At 39.0% G+C, this 17,122-nt stretch overlaps 1 long non-coding RNA gene across 1 annotated transcript; it reads right to left on the bottom strand.

Moving 5' to 3' along the window:
• Window positions 1-7,577: 7,577 nt before the first annotated feature.
• On the bottom strand, window positions 7,578-10,004 carry LOC108319345 (uncharacterized). Its single transcript, XR_008249804.1, has 3 exons — window positions 9,805-10,004; window positions 9,405-9,510; window positions 7,578-7,631 (listed from the first exon to the last, which is right to left on the bottom strand). It is a non-coding gene; the product is annotated as an uncharacterized LOC108319345 (long non-coding RNA).
• Window positions 10,005-17,122: the final 7,118 nt, after the last annotated feature.

The raw sequence follows: 17,122 nt of genomic DNA on the forward strand, positions 1-17,122 counted from the left end.
GGACGAACGTCCAATTTGAAACCAAATTGGACGAACGCGATTCTGCAGATTCTGCAGAATCACAGGTTTTCCAGAAAACCAGAAAAACCTCCATTTTTAACTCTAAAGCTTTTAGATTTCTACAAAAACAGTAAGATTAACTAATCAAAACGAAAAATCTAGCACCACTTACCTCTTGAAGACTTCCTTTGTGAATTCTTGAATCAATCTCTGCATTGTGTTCCTCCTCTGCCGTTTCAACCCCCTTGCCACAGTGTCCAGCTCTCCTCCCTTCTTCTTCTTTCCTCCTTCAAGAATCTCTAAAATGAAGAAGTGAATCTCCTTTCTTTGCAGTGGCTTGCCCGTATCCGTCCAATACTCCCTCCAGTTATTTTATTGTGCCTCCATTCCCTCCACTCTCTCTCGGTCTCTCCTTTCCTCCTTCCCAGCAGCTTCCAAACTCTCTTCCTTCCTCTCGGCTTTTCCTCCTTCCATCCTCTCTTCTTGCTCATTCCTTTATGTTCCTTCCCACTTCTCCTTCCCCTTCCTTCTGTATATGCGTGATCCCATGATCAAACATTGTTCTCCCGTGAAGAGAAGATAATAGTAAAATATAATGGTGGCATGTGAACTATAATAATGTTCACGGGTGTGGCATATCACTATGCTCTTGCATGAACGTGGGACATAAACTTTCAAGTAGAATACGGCTGCTCTCATTTTTATTTTTATTTTTTATTATTTTTTTTTCAAAATTAAATAAATAAAATAAAGATAAAAACAAGGTTCTTACATATATATATATATATATATATATATATATATATATATATATATATATATATATATATATAAAGTTTATATCTTTAATCTAACATATAAATTTTAGGATTATCATTCACTTAAAATTGTAAACTGATTAATAATAATAATTTAAAAAGATAAATTTAGGCTTCCAAATATTAAAAGCAAAATGTGACATCCCAAAAATACAGTCATAACTATAAATTTAGAAAATCACATTTAATAATAATCTCAAACAGTTTTACACTAAAAGTTAAAGAAATGCGAAGCAAATGAGCGCTCAAGGATGAACGTCCTTGAGTGCGAATCCAACATAACAGACGAATGTGCAAAAGCTGCACGTCACACATAAGAGTTACAATTTAAAGCCAAACGTACAAGAAACCTGACCGAACGGTTTACACAAGACAAATACCGAACGGTCGAAATAAACTTAAACGAAAACAAGAGATGGTCGAACGACCACTCAATTCAACTAAATACAATACAGGCCGAGCGATCTCACTGCTCGATCTTCACTTCGACATCAACCAGGTTCTCTTCATTCAACGCATCTTCCAAACGCTCATCTCCCTCTGCTCACATCCACACGGATGATCATTGCAATGACAAGACGGACGTACAAGTACAATGGACAACACAAGGAAAACGAAAGGGTAAGCTTACGTAATTTAACTCATGCATCAACATACAATTTCAGGTAAATAATTCACCATACATGCATATCTCAACATGCACATTCATTAAATAACAACCCACTTTAACGTATTCACAAATTAAAACTCAACACGACTGACTGTCCGGACTACAAGGTTTTTGTGTAGCTTCGGTGTTCGTGCACTCGGGTGATGTAGTAACTGGAACTCTCATCAGCTGCCACCCGAGGTTAATCCTATCTGTCCAATAATTACCAGGACTAGGACCTCCTGCCATTCCCACACATGACGTACCCTCTCTACGTGAGAACGAGTACTCACGGAACATCAGGATGAACGACCGGCTAAGCTTACCACATTCATACATTACAAATCTCAATAATCAATTCTTGAGTCGTTCCTCCCCGGAACGCTCTTTCAAAAGTCACAATATTTCCATTCATCTCATGTAATCTTCATCATTTACTATTTGTCATTTTACTATTCATCATTTACTGTTCATCATGTACTATTCATCATTTACTGTTCATCAATATCATGAATTTTCGAACGATCCAAGACCGAGGATGAACGCTATCCACGAGACCAAAATACGCTCGTCGGATCAAAGAACGAACGCTAAAAGCGAGATCGAAAGACGCTCGTTAGGGTCAAAGAACGAACGGCAGAGTTTACAGAAAATGCCAAGTACTGTTTATTGGACGTACGCTATTTAGCGGAAAAAGAGTACAAACGCTCAAAGCAATACTGAGTGTCATTTAGGACGAACGTTCAGCACAAGGTCGAATCTCATTTTAAGCGAGCGCTCGGTATAAGAACGAGCCTCATTTAGGACGACCGCTCATTTCAAAAGCCGAGCACCATTAGGACGAACGCTCAATTCAAAACCGAGCAGCATTCTGGACGAACGCTCACATCTTGAGCGAGCGCGAATATCATTTAGTGCGATCGTTCGGTATAAGACCGAACACCAAACAGAACGAGCGTTCAGTATAAGACTGAACAGTAATTAGGACGAACGTTCGGTATGAGACCGAACTATAACTCGGACGAACGCTCCTATTAAAACCGAGCAAACAAAAGTACGAACGCTCATTTCAAACAGAGCATCATTTGGACGAACGCTAATTGGTGCGAACGTTAGGTGTGAGACCGAACGTTAATAACTTTAAATAATAGATTCTTACGAATGGAAGTAGACTATTTCAAACATACCAAATACAACAAAGCTTGGCCGAACGCTCAACAAGGCAGTGTAACATGAGGACGCTCGTCCTTGACCAGGAATCATTCCAAATGAACGAATCCCATTCTTGATTATTCAATATGGAGACCGAACGGTCTAAGACCATTCAGCACGAATGTTCCTTCTCAAGGGAGACTCTTTCAACTCATTTACATTCCAGTTCAATCTTAACATGCAATTCTCATAGTTCCATACGTTCATATCAACATCAACTTCCACATTTTATACAATCCATGTCATGTAAATTCATATATCTCATTTTACCGAGAAAACGAACGTTCAAGCAGTTCAATAAATCAAATATTATGCATTATACACATACCATCAAATAACGAACGTTCATGCATCTCAGAAATCCAATATCATGCATTATATTCATACAATCAAATAACGAACGTTCACACAGGCATACATCAAATCAGTTAAATTAAGTAAGCTTCCCTTACCTGGAATGAACGAACGTTCACAGGCGCACATAGACGCTCTCTACTCAAATCCTTATCACCAACGCTCGTTAATCCACTATATATGAACGAACGCTCAGAAACCCACCTATATTAGGTCATATAGTGTTAGGACGAACGCATGAGCGAACGCATGAGCGGACGCTCGTCAGGCTAAAGAAAAACGAGTGTTCAAATCAACGTGGACGAACATTCAATTCGTCAAGTTTTGGACGAACGTCCAATTTGAAACCAAATTGGACGAACGCGATTCTGCAGATTCTGCAGAATCACAGGTTTTCCAGAAAACCAGAAAAACCTCCATTTTTAACTCTAAAGCTTTTAGATTTCTACAAAAACGGTAAGATTAACTAATCAAAACGAAAAATCTAGCACCCCTTACCTCTTGAAGACTTCCTTTGTGAATTCTTTGAGTCTATCTTCTCCAAAACTTCAAAAGTTCTCCACTTCTCCTCTTTCCCAGAACTTGCAGCAAGAACTTCTCCTCTCTCACAAAAATTTGGCAGCAATCATTTCCCCTCCCAGCAGAACCCATAGCTTCCCTTTTTAACTTCCCAAACTCTTCCCTCTTCCCCTCTTCTTCTCTTTCCTTTTCTTGTTTTCTTTTGGTTTTGTTTTCAAAGGGGGAAGCAACGTTCACTGTCCCTTTGTGGCAGCGCACGTTCCTTCCTCCCCGTTCTCTTTTTTTTTTTAATTAATTACGATTCCTTACATTCTCCCCAACACAAAAATTTTCGTCCTCGAAAATTAAAACGTACTCTCAAACAGATGGGGATACAAATCCTTCATGGCATCTTCCACTTCCCATGTAGAGTCGCCAGTCTTTTCATCCTAGACGACCTTCACCAATCTGACTGCTTTCCTCTTGTAGTATTTGGTGTTGCTATCTTCAATGCGTACCGGCTGCATCTCCAATGTACGATCTTGACGAAGACGAATATCTTCTAACTCTAATATGTGAGAAGGGTCGGATACGTACCTCCGAAGTTGAGAAACATGGAAGACTGGATGCAAGTTTGATAACTGAGGCGGAAAACATAACTCGTACGCAACTGGCCCGATCTTCCTCAAGATCTGATAAGGTCCGATGAATTTGGGAGACAACTTCTTGGGTCGAATGGCTCTCCCAACTCCCGTGGTCGGATGCAGTCTAAGGAAAACATGATCTCCTGCATCGAACTCCAAGGGTCTTCTCCTCTTGTCAGCGTAGGATTTCTGTCGACTCCTGGACGTCTTCAGCCTTTCTTGAATCAACTTCACCTTCTCAGTCGTCTGCTGAATGAGCTCTGGTCCTGTTAACACTTTTTCCCCTTCATGAAACCAACACAATGGCGTTTGGCATTTCCTACCGTACAGAGCTTCAAAGGGAGCCATTCCTATGCTGGCTTGGAAACTATTGTTGTAGGTGAACTCTACCAAAGGTAAGACTTCATCCCAAACGCCCATGTGATCTAGAACACACGTCCTCAATAAGTCTTCAAGCGTCTGGATGGTCCTCTCGGACTGACCGTCCGTCTGAGGATGATAAGCCGAACTCATATGGAGTTTGCTACCGAGCTCACTTTGTAATGATCGCCAGAACCGAGAAGTAAATCTCGTGTCTCGGTCTGAAACAATGCTAGACGGAACTCCATGTAGACGAACAATTTCCTTGATGTAAAGCTTAGCCAGGTTCGTCATGGAAATCTTCAGATTGACTGCTAGGAAATGAGCACTCTTCGTTAGTCGATCCACAATTACCCACACGGAATCATGATTCCTGACAGTTCGAGGTAAGTGGGTCACGAAGTCCATCGCAATGCCGTCCCACTTCCATTCCGGAATCTCTAACTGCTGAAGTAGACCGCCTGGCCTTTGATGTTCAGCCTTGGCTCGTTGACACGTTAAGCATGATGCCACAAAACGTGCGACATCACTCTTCATTTTCGGCCACCAGAACGACTTCCTGAGGTCCTGATACATCTTAGTCATACCAGGGTGTATGCTAAGACGACTGTGGTGTCCTTCCTCAAGAATCATCCCTTTCAACTCACCATCATTCGGAATGCACGTCCTACCCATGTATCGTAGACAACCGTCTGTTCCCGTGTTAAACTCCTTGGCCTGATCTGTACCGAGTGCGTTCAAGATCTTCACCAACTCTTCGTCTTCTCGCTGCTTCATTCTGATCCGGTCAAATACGTCACTGGAGATTCTAAGAGTACAACATTTAATAACATTCGGTTCCAAGTCGAACTGTAACCTTAGATATCTAAAACTTTCTACCAAACTTAACTCTCGAACCATCATGGAGGAGACGTGAACTACCTTTCTGCTTAAAGCGTCTGCTACAACATTTGCTTTTCCCGGATGGTATAGTAGTTCAAAGTCGTAATCCTTCAAGAACTCCAACCAACGTCTCTGCCTCATATTCAACTCCTTCTGATCAAACAGGTATTTGAGACTCTTGTGATCACTGAACACTTGGAAAGTTGATCCATACAAGTAGTGCCTCCAAATCTTCAAAGCAAAGACGACCGCTGCTAATTCCAGGTCGTGAGTTGGGTAGTTCTTCTCGTGAACCTTCAGTTGCCGAGAAGCGTAAGCAACCACCCTCTTTTCTTGCATGAGTACACAGCCCAAACCCTGATGAGACGCGTCACAATATACCACGAAGGGTTTAGCCGTGTTAGGTATGACTAATACCGGGGCGCTTGTTAACTTATTCTTCAATTCCTGGAAACTTTCTTCACACCGATCGGTCCAAGCGAACGGTTGATCTTTTCTGGTCAGCTGAGTAAGCGGAGCCACTATCTTGGAAAACCCTTCAATGAACCGTCTATAGTAGCCCGCGAGTCCCACAAAACTGCGAACTTCAGTTACCGAGCGTGGACTCTCCCATTCCAACACTGCTCGTACTTTAGCCGGATCCACTAAGATTCCTCCAGCTGAAACCACGTGTCCCAAAAATGGCACTTCCTTCATCCAAAATTCACATTTAGAGAACTTGGCGTATAACTCCTTTTCTCTTAAGATGCCTAGAACAACCCTCAAGTGATCTTCATGCTCTTCATAGCTCTTGGAGTAGACAAGAATATCATCAATGAATACAACCACAAACTTGTCAAGATACGGCCTGAAGATACGATTCATGTAGTCCATAAATATTGCTGGGGCGTTTGTCACACCAAATGGCATTACTACATACTCGTAGTGTCCATAACGAGATCGGAAGGCTGTCTTCTGGATGTCTTCTTCCTTCACCCGAATCTGATGGTATCCCGACTGTAGATCAATCTTTGAGAATATGGTCGCGCCATGTAATTGATCTAGCAGGTCGTCAATCCGAGGCAAAGGATACTTGTTTTTGATAGTCAGCTTGTTTAACTGCCTGTAATCAATGCAGAGACGAGAACTGCCATCCTTCTTCTTCACTAAGAGTACTGGCGCTCCCCAAGGTGATACGCTTGGTCTGATAAACTGCTTATCCATTAATTCTTCAATCTGCTCCTTGAGTTCAGCTAACTCTGCTGGCGACATCCGATAGGGTGCAATAGAGATAGGTCCAGCATTCGACACTAGGTCGATAGTAAATTCCACTTCGCATGGAGGAGGTAATCCAGGCACTTCATCAGGAAATACATCAGGGAATTCATCCACGACTGATCGTCCTCCATTCGGTTTACTAGACGATCGCTCATGATTCAAATCTTCAATTCGTTCGTCCGAATGCGTCATGATCAGAAAGCAACTGGCGCCATCCACGATGTCTTCTTTCAGTTGACCGAGCGTCACAGATAAATCCACTTCATACTCGTCCGGAAACACCAATTCCTTTGCACCACAATCTATGAGAATGCGGTTGGTAGCCAGCCAATCCATTCCTAAGATTACTTCTAGATCTTTCAAGGGTAGACAGATGAGATTTACCTTGTAATTACGCCCTTCAACCTCTATAGGACATTTAACACATACAGTAGACGTCCTATTCAAAGTGTTGAAAATAACTCATTAACGCAATTTAAGCACACAGCAAAACACAGTGTACTCATAACCTACAGTGTCCTTAAAAGAACAAAACTGCTCTGATACCACTAATGTGACATCCCAAAAATACAGTCATAACTATAAATTTAGAAAATCACATTTAATAATAATCTCAAACAGTTTTACACTAAAAGTTAAAGAAATGCGAAGCAAATGAGCGCTCAAGGATGAACGTCCTTGAGTGCGAATCCAACATAACAGACGAATGTGCAAAAGCCGCACGTCACACATAAGAGTTACAATTTAAAGCCAAACGTACAAGAAACCTGACCGAACGGTTTACACAAGACAAATACCGAACAATCGAAATAAACTTAAACGAAAACAAGAGATGGTCGAACGACCACTCAATTCAACTAAATACAATACAGGCCGAGCGGTCTCACTGCTCGATCTTCACTTCGACATCAACCAGGTTCTCTTCATTCAACGCATCTTCCAAACGCTCATCTCCCTCTGCTCACATCCACACGGATGATCATTGCAATGACAAGACGGACGTACAAGTACAATGGACAACACAAGGAAAACGAAAGGGTAAGCTTACGTAATTTAACTCATGCATCAACATACAATTTCAGGTAAATAATTCAACATACATGCATATCTCAACATACACATTCATTAAATAAGAACCCACTTTAACGTATTCACAAATTAAAACTCAACACGACTGACTGTCCGGACTACAAGGATTTTGTGTAGCTTCGGTGTTCGTGCACTCGGGTGATGTAGTAACTGGAACTCTCATCAGCTGCCACCCGAGGTTAATCCTATCTGTCCAATAATTACCAGGACTAGGACCTCCTGCCATTCCCACACATGACGTACCCTCTCTACGTGAGAACGAGTACTCACGGAACATCAGGATGAACGACCGGCTAAGCTTACCACATTCATACATTACAAATCTCAATAATCAATTCTTGAGTCGTTCCTCCCCGGAACGCTCTTTCAAAAGTCACAATATTTCCATTCATCTCATGTAATCTTCATCATTTACTATTTGTCATTTTACTATTCATCATTTACTGTTCATCATGTACTATTCATCATTTACTGTTCATCAATATCATGAATTTCCGAACGATCCAAGACCGAGGACGAATGCTATCCACGAGACCAAAATACGCTCGTCGGATCAAAGAACGAACGCTAAAAGCGAGATCGAAAGACGCTCGTTAGGGTCAAAGAACGAACGGCAGAGTTTACAGAAAATGCCAAGTACTGTTTATTGGACGTACGCTATTTAGCGGAAAAAGAGTACGAACGCTCAAAGCAATACTGAGTGTCATTTAGGACGAACGTTCAGCACAAGGTCGAATCTCATTTTAAGCGAGCGCTCGGTATAAGAACGAGCCTCATTTAGGACGACCGCTCATTTCAAAAGCCGAGCACCATTAGGACGAACGCTCAATTCAAAACCGAGCAGCATTCTGGACGAACTCTCACATCTTGAGCGAGCGCGAATATCATTTAGTGCGATCGTTCGGTATAAGACCGAACACCAAACAAAACGAGCGTTCAGTATAAGACTGAACAGTAATTAGGACGAACGTTCGGTATGAGACCGAACTGTAACTCGGACGAACGCTCCCATTAAAACCGAGCAAACAAAAGTACGAACGCTCATTTCAAACAGAGCATCATTTGGACGAACGCTAATTGGTGCGAACGTTAGGTGTGAGACCGAACGTTAATAACTTTAAATAATAGATTCTTACGAATGGAAGTAGACTATTTCAAACATACCAAATACAACAAAGCTTGGCCGAACGCTCAACAAGGCAGTGTAACATGAGGACGCTCGTCCTCGACCAGGAATCATTCCAAATGAACGAATCCCATTCTTGATTATTCAATATGGAGACCGAACGGTCTAAGACCATTCAGCACGAATGTTCCTTCTCAAGGGAGACTCTTTCAACTCATTTACATTCCAGTTCAATCTTAACATGCAATTCTCATAGTTCCATACGTTCATATCAACATCAACTTCCACATTTTATACAATCCATGTCATGTAAATTCATATATCTCATTTTACCGAGAAAACGAACGTTCAAGCAGTTCAATAAATCAAATATTATGCATTATACACATACCATCAAATAACGAACGTTCATGCATCTCAGAAATCCAATATCATGCATTATATTCATACAATCAAATAACGAACGTTCACACAGGCATACATCAAATCAGTTAAATTAAGTAAGCTTCCCTTACCTGGAATGAACGAACGTTCACAGGCGCACACAGACGCTCTCTAATCAAATCCTTATCACCAACGCTCGTTAATCCACTATATATGAACGAACGCTCAGAAACCCACCTATATTAGGTCATATAGTGTTAGGACGAACGCATGAGCGAACGCATGAGCGGACGCTCGTCAGGCTAAAGAAAAACGAGTGTTCAAATCAACGTGGACGAACATTCAATTCGTCAAGTTTTGGACGAACGTCCAATTTGAAACCAAATTGGACGAACGCGATTCTGCAGATTCTGCAGAATCACAGGTTTTCCAGAAAACCAGAAAAACCTCCATTTTTAACTCTAAAGCTTTTAGATTTCTACAAAAACGGTAAGATTAACTAATCAAAACGAAAAATCTAGCACCCCTTACCTCTTGAAGACTTCCTTTGTGAATTCTTTGAGTCTATCTCCTCCAAAACTTCAAAAGTTCTCCACTTCTCCTCTTTCCCAGAACTTGCAGCAAGAACTTCTCCTCTCTCACAAAAATTTGGCAGCAATCATTTCCCCTCCCAGCAGAACCCATAGCTTCCCTTTTTAACTTCCCAAACTCTTCCCTCTTCCCCTCTTCTTCTCTTTCCTTTTCTTGTTTTCTTTTGGTTTTGTTTTCAAAAGGGGAAGCAACGTTCACTGTCCCTTTGTGGCAGCGCACGTTCCTTCCTCCCCGTTCTCTTTTTTTTTTTAATTAATTACGATTCTTTACACAAAATCTCAGACAATAAATATCAAATGAGAGGGTGAATAAAATATAAATAATAATAATAATAATAATAATAATAATAATAATAATAATATAGTATGATTTTGGCTCCATCCATATTGGTACCCATCTATCAGCAAATCGGATCACTCACAAGAACTGAAAAGAAAAATTCAATAGAATTGGATTTGTATTCGAATTCTTTAGAATCTATCCAATTTACAATTAGATAGCTTTTGTTTGTGCATCCATTTTCGCATCCTGAGCAAGACTTTATATGTGGTGCTACGTAACCTAAAACAAACCTGCTCAATGAATATTAGAAAAATTACTTTTTTTTAAGTGTAATTTAACTCTACTGAATTAATTTTTAAATTAAGATTTACAATATATTATAATCTCATCATATTTGTAAATTCATATATGAAATCTTTTACTTTATACTACCTAGATGTATTTGTTAATTTTACCATTGATATAAAAAAGTTCAAAATAACCATCACGACATATTAAAGCATAGTAGAGGCATAAGTTAAAAGTGGAGCTCCATCTTCCATTGAAGTTGGCCAACATGCACATGATTATCTTATGTTAATTACTTTTTATTTATTACTCATTTGTCTGCTTTCGATCTTTTGGTATATTCTATAATGTGAACGTTAGAGCACCTTAATATTCCGTTTTGCCACATAGTATTCCAACCTAAGCCAGGAGTATTCGGTAAGATGACTTTATCTGACAGGTACATGTTTCCTCTTGTATCATTGGTAAACCCATAATTCTACAATAAAAAAGAAATTTGAAACAAAAAAATAAATAAAACTGAATGCAAATTTGTTCTATTTTGCTATGTTTTGTTTTTTGTTTTTCTTTTATCAATAATACATAATATATTAATTATAAAATATTTGGAATGTATTAACCTTTTGAGAAATAGTGTAATACAATGAAGGTTAGAGAGTGGATAGAGCGACCAACTATGCTTTAGTTGGTAACGAACGGGGAAGTGGAGAATTGATTTCTATAGTCATTCCGAGGAAGAAGTAAAGGGAGCCTGAGATTCAGTTTGATGAAAAGATGACGGATTTGATTACAAATTTTATTAAAGTAAATAATTCGTTTAATTGAATTAATGAAAGAGGGTAAGTTATTTTCGGTATAATTTTAAAACTAATTTTAAGTATATTTTTCAAAATATAAAATATTTTTATTAGAAAAATAGTAAAGAAAAGAAAAATAATTTATTTTTTAAAAATATTAACTTTTAATAATATTATTTATTAGGTAGAAAATGATTTCAACCTTTGATATGAATTAGACTTATATGTCATTAGGTTATTTTTTTATCAATCATTTCAAAATATTCATTAGTGATGCAAGTGTGTTTCATTATTATAATAAAATATGTCAATATCTTAAGTGAGTTAAACTTATATTTAATTGGTGTTTTGTTTCTTCCATAAATTTCTTGGAATAACTCAACAAAATTATAATAACTTTGATTCATACGTGTTTCAGTAGGGATTGAGACCGTAACACTAACCTTTGACTTGTGCGTTTTGCTTGTCTGCTTCCAGTTTGGACCGATCGGTCATCTTCAATATTGTCCGCTCGGTAAACTTCAATCTTGACCGCTCAGTTGTAAAAGAGGAAAGGTACCTGCAAAAGGCACTCCGATGCTCAAGTTATGAGTGATTTTATGAATTGTTTGTTACAGTTAAATATTGAAGTCCTAATAGGACGTAAATAGGGCGTATTGTAGTATGAGTTGAATCTGTCTTTACCTCAAACCTAAACCCTTATTTATAGTGTTTGAAGGAATCTAAATTAATTTACCTCTTAATAGTCATTAATGCAAACCTTAATTGTTTAACAGTAGTCGTTATCAAATTCATTATGCGTTAACTCTGTTCAATAGTTGTCAAGACCGAACGGATGTGAAGTTGGTCAAGACCGATCGGTAGTCTATGAGCCCATAGTAACAATATGTTAAACAAATTATAATTATGCTAATAAAAACTACATATATTAATAAATAAACTGTTTCATAAAATAATATAATTTACTTAAATTTACTTTAATGTGTAAGTTAATTTTATTCAAATAATACTGATTAATAATATATATATATATATATATATATATATTGATTATACATTTTTTTTAATTATAAGTTATATAGCATACATTTTAAGAGATCCAATACTTCCATTCACTACAATAGAGGTTGAAGTAACTAGATTCAAGAATCCGCCTTCTCAATTTTTAACAGAGTCCAAGTTTCTCCATCATGCCATTCAAGTCCCTCTAGTTAACCTAGTCAAATCATTTTTCAATATCTAATAATTTGAACATTATGCAAGGCTTACCTCAAGCATCATATACTAGTTCATTGAGAATAAGAGCACATCTAGGATTTTCCTACCCCTGTGAAAAGCTTTTTGATTTTCAGAAATTATGGTCAATTAGCATAATAAGTATAAAAGTAATACAAACAACTATTAGTTTCTTTTTGTGCCCATTTTACGGTGGGCCTGGGCTGTCACACCTATAAACATGGGCCAGTAAGGAACAAATGTCTTTCCACTGGACCATACCTAGACCAACTTTTCCATCCGTACATACATAGTTCTGATGCAAACTTTTATACAAGGCTGTTTTTTCTTACTAAATTCTTCTTAAAGATTGCCTGATAAGGTCGAGTTATAAGCTCTTATATTCTCAACCCAATCCTTCCCCTTTCTCTTTTTAAAAAAATTCCCTGGTAAAATTGAATTGTGATAATGAAGAAATATGACACTATATATTGAAAGGTAATTGAGTTGGCTTAAATTGGAGTCATTTTAAATTTTTGCACAAATTACGCTTCTGTAACGAAGCACTCCATTTTAGTAAAATTATGGATTTTCTAGAAAATAATTCTGATAAGCTTTCAGCAAATTCTGTATTCAAGAAGGGTAATTTTGCATGGATGGTTTCGGCCTATGTCCACGTCGTAGTTTTACTCAAGATGATTCTAGTAACTTCTTTGTCACTGGGTAATTTTCTATCTGAAATGATATTTTGGGATAATATTTTTCTTCGGCTTTGTTTTTCCCGTTTTTCCTTCCTTTATGGTGAAATGTTTTACTCAATTTGGCCCGTTATCAGGTAAAAGAAAGGTTAGCAAATTTTCGTTTTAATTTTTCATGAGGTTTTGCGGTCTATATTGGCTTTGAGGATGGTATAGTATTTCACATACCAAATTTTTGTTTAACTCTTTGATGATTTATTGAGATAGTAAATGTAAATTAAAAAGTACGTATGCTTTAAACAATTGTAATACGGTTTAACACTCCCATTAGAACATACACTTTTAGTACTTCTTAAAATTTAAAATTTCATAAGGGTGAGATTCATTAAGTAAAGAGTGAGACTTAGAATTTTAAAATATTTAATATATTTTAATCAATACTAATAGTTATGCTTTAAAAAAGAGATAAATATATACTACTATTAACCTTGATCATAATGAAACAAGCATGATGTGAACAGGCTCAGGCAATCTGAGATTTTTTTTTCCGGGTACTGTGAATTTGGCTCAAAATTCTGATCTATCTATAAATCGCATCACTCACGACAATTGAAAAGAAAGATTCTAATTGAATTGGATTCCAACTTCCTCCTTGCATTTATCTAAATTATTAAAGGTAGTTAGGTTTCGTTTGGTCCGTCCGTCTTATCATGAGTGGGTATTATAGCTTGCATGACGATAGTGATATTACGTAACGCAAAGAAGCTGAACACAAATTGCTAGGAGAACAACTTGTGTGGATAGGCAATGCAATGCCCTTGCAACACGTGACAACAGATATATTCTCAAGTCAAAGACTTCAGGTTGAAGCAGAACTTGTGCTGATACAGAATATATGGCTGGTATTGCATGCATGACGCACATTATATTTTTGTGAAACTCTTACCTTGAATCCAAGTTGTTAGTTAAATAATCTCCGTATAAACGTTAAGATTTGGATTCCTTTAGTTGTTGCCATAAATTAAGCGAAGTTAGTGAGTACGTTAAGGCAATTCAATAAGAAAAGAAGTTGAGACGGGTGAGGTGTGTAAAGAGTAAGATCATAATGGCAAATTTGTTTCATAAAACAATGGAAACAATCTCCTCTTATTCAACACGTCGAACTTAAAAAACAAATACTATAGAAATTGTTACATTTAGGATGATTGCCGGTATCAGTCAAGGAAACGCTAGATTACATATTTACAATTATAATTCATAAGTAAAAAGAGGATCTCGATTAATTAACTTTATACAGAAAAGTATATTTGTAAGAGGGTGATAACTATATTCAAGCAGAGGAAATTTGTGAAGCATGATGATGTCTACCATCCCTCTATGAAGTAATTATTAGGAATACACTTACTACAGCTGCAGGCTTTTATGTGATAATCTTTAAAAAGTAAGAATACTCCGAGAAACATAAAATTTTCACATTCATTTAATACTATCTTTTATTATTTTCTTTTACAAATACAAATATTATTTTATTTTAAATAATGTATAATAATTTCCGTTTCCGTCTCCGGTGAATCCAATACTTTTATCTGAAGTCATATCAGAAGTGCGATTTGTAAGTGGGGTTTTCTTTTTAGCAGGGCTACGACTGAAGTTATTGGTAATATAATAAGTGTTACGATCACCTGATTTTACACCATTGTTGCTCTTTCTGCCAGTGATGTTCTGAGAACCATCCCTACGGTTGGTGTAAGACTTTTGGGCTGCTTCCTCAGCCTCCAGATCTGCAAGCATGTCTCTAAATATAGCACTCAAATCCATGATTTGCTGATCTTATAATCACACACAAATTTCCTATCTTATACTACCACTACTCTCATTTGCTTCTTAACCATCAATTAACTCAGCCACCAATTTATAGATTCAACCTCGCGAATTCGGTGCTCTGCTTCCTCACCACGCTATCATATAATTGAAAGGTGGCTACAGCGTTAGCATAAGTTATAATGGGAGACAGCAATATATTCTAATCTAATCCATTCAATTATTCAAAACAAAACTTTTATATCATTGTCTGTAGGATGTATTAGTATAGAAGTGTTGTGGATTGCTAAAAGTTGAGATACATAGAACAAACTTGTTCTTATTCTTATAAAGTGTTGTGCAAGGTTGAGAACTAACATGCAGATAAAACTATGAGGAGGTAAAAGATTTACGAATGTAAATTTTCAAGCATAAGAGGGGTTGGGATGTTTGATGAAAGATTGAATTTATCCGCATGGTATCTGTTTCGGATATGTAGGACTGTGCTGTTCCAAATCTCCAAATTCTCTTGCACTCTTGTCTCCGTGGCGGGACTCCACTTCCAATCCTAGCTCTTCTCTCACTCCGGAGGGGTGGAGACCTGCAAAAGGTTCTCCGATGCCAAAGTCAGTTTCACAGCAATAGCTATTTTCAGGGATAGCAGTAAATGTGCATTCAATGTAACCTATCTACCACTCACCATGGACTTGTATTTATAGTTTTTGCTATGGGCTTGGGATTAGTGAAATGTTAATCACGGCCCAAAATAGCCCAATAGCTTCTAATTCCTACTTTCGTCCTAATCAGATTAATTTACCTGGACCATAAAGATTAGTGATTTGACCGGTGGGCGTCCGCCCACGTGGTATGGGCGTCCACCTAACTGCCAACGAGGTATGGGCGTCCGCCCACGTGGTATGGGCGTCCGCCTTACTCTATTCGATCCTTCACATTTGTTGAAGAGGTAATCTTCCGAGTTTCCCATATCGGGGAAGGCGGGATATTGAAGGGGGCGGACGTCCACCCTTCGGAGTCGGGTGTCCCTCCGTACGGCTCCCGGCACTCTCGGGTATATAAGCCCTCAGTCATCTTCCAGACGTTTCGTCTCTCAGCCTTTTCCTGAAGGGCACTTTTTGTGAGTATAGAGAGTGCAGGGCTATCTTGTGGTGATAAAACTCCATGTGAGTTCTTCAAAGTTTCTCTTGCAAACAGGGGTTCTATCCGGTTGGGCGGATGGACGTGGGCATCGAACGAGGCGGACGGTCATCTACGTGGGCGACCTTCCATACGGCGACCGACGCTCCCTGGTACACAAGCCCCCCAGTCCTAGTGCACGTAGTGCACGTAGTGCACGTAGGATTTTGAACAGGGTGCGCGTTGGGCCAGGAACCCGCAATTGGGCCGTATGCAGTGGGCTTTTGAATTTTGATTTTAAGCGGGAAAACACGTGGCGTTTTTCCATTGATTGAAGACGAACCGTCGCCAGATCCGGAGCGTTGGTCATGCGAGATCTGAACGACAAGTATGCGCTCAACGGTTATCAACGTTTTCCTATAAATAGCGGATAGGGCGAGGTCATTTTCACTTCTCTTGTTTGTTCAAGCTTTCAAATTCTTTTCTCTCAGGTAATAAATGGCAGTTGTGTCTATCGAGTCAGGTTCTGGGTCGTCGGGCGGATTCCGGGAGGGGTCGGCGAGGGACGACAACGGTTATTCTCTAAGCTCAGTTTCTTCTCATTTCGCGGAAGACGCGATTGGGTCTTGTGGGGCGGACCCTGAGGTACCGGTCTCGATTGGCAACCGGATCTTTCATGGCGTGCCTCTGTTCTTGCTCAAAGGTGGTGTCCGTGTAGTCGGGTCCCCCTTCGAGCCGGACGGTCAAGGGACGATGGTGTCCGAGTGGGCTCCCCATGATCCTAGCCTGTATGCTTCTTCCTATGCTTTCCGCAAGGAGTTAGAGTGGAGGGTCTGCCGTACCCATATCGTCCGGGATGTAGAAGACTCGAGGTTGATACGCGCCGGGGTAACTTTGTTAAATGAAAGGGTCTTCCACGACGGGAGGTCGAGTCCGTACGATTTCTTCTTCATGTACGTGACCTTTTTCACCCATCTTTTTATTCGGGTGCCTTTCACTAGGTTTCAAACGGCCATACTTCGGGAAGTTAATGTGGCTCCCATT

This window comes from Vigna angularis, chromosome 6 (assembly GCF_016808095.1).
Source record: "Vigna angularis cultivar LongXiaoDou No.4 chromosome 6, ASM1680809v1, whole genome shotgun sequence".
Lineage (NCBI taxonomy): Eukaryota > Viridiplantae > Streptophyta > Magnoliopsida > Fabales > Fabaceae > Vigna > Vigna angularis.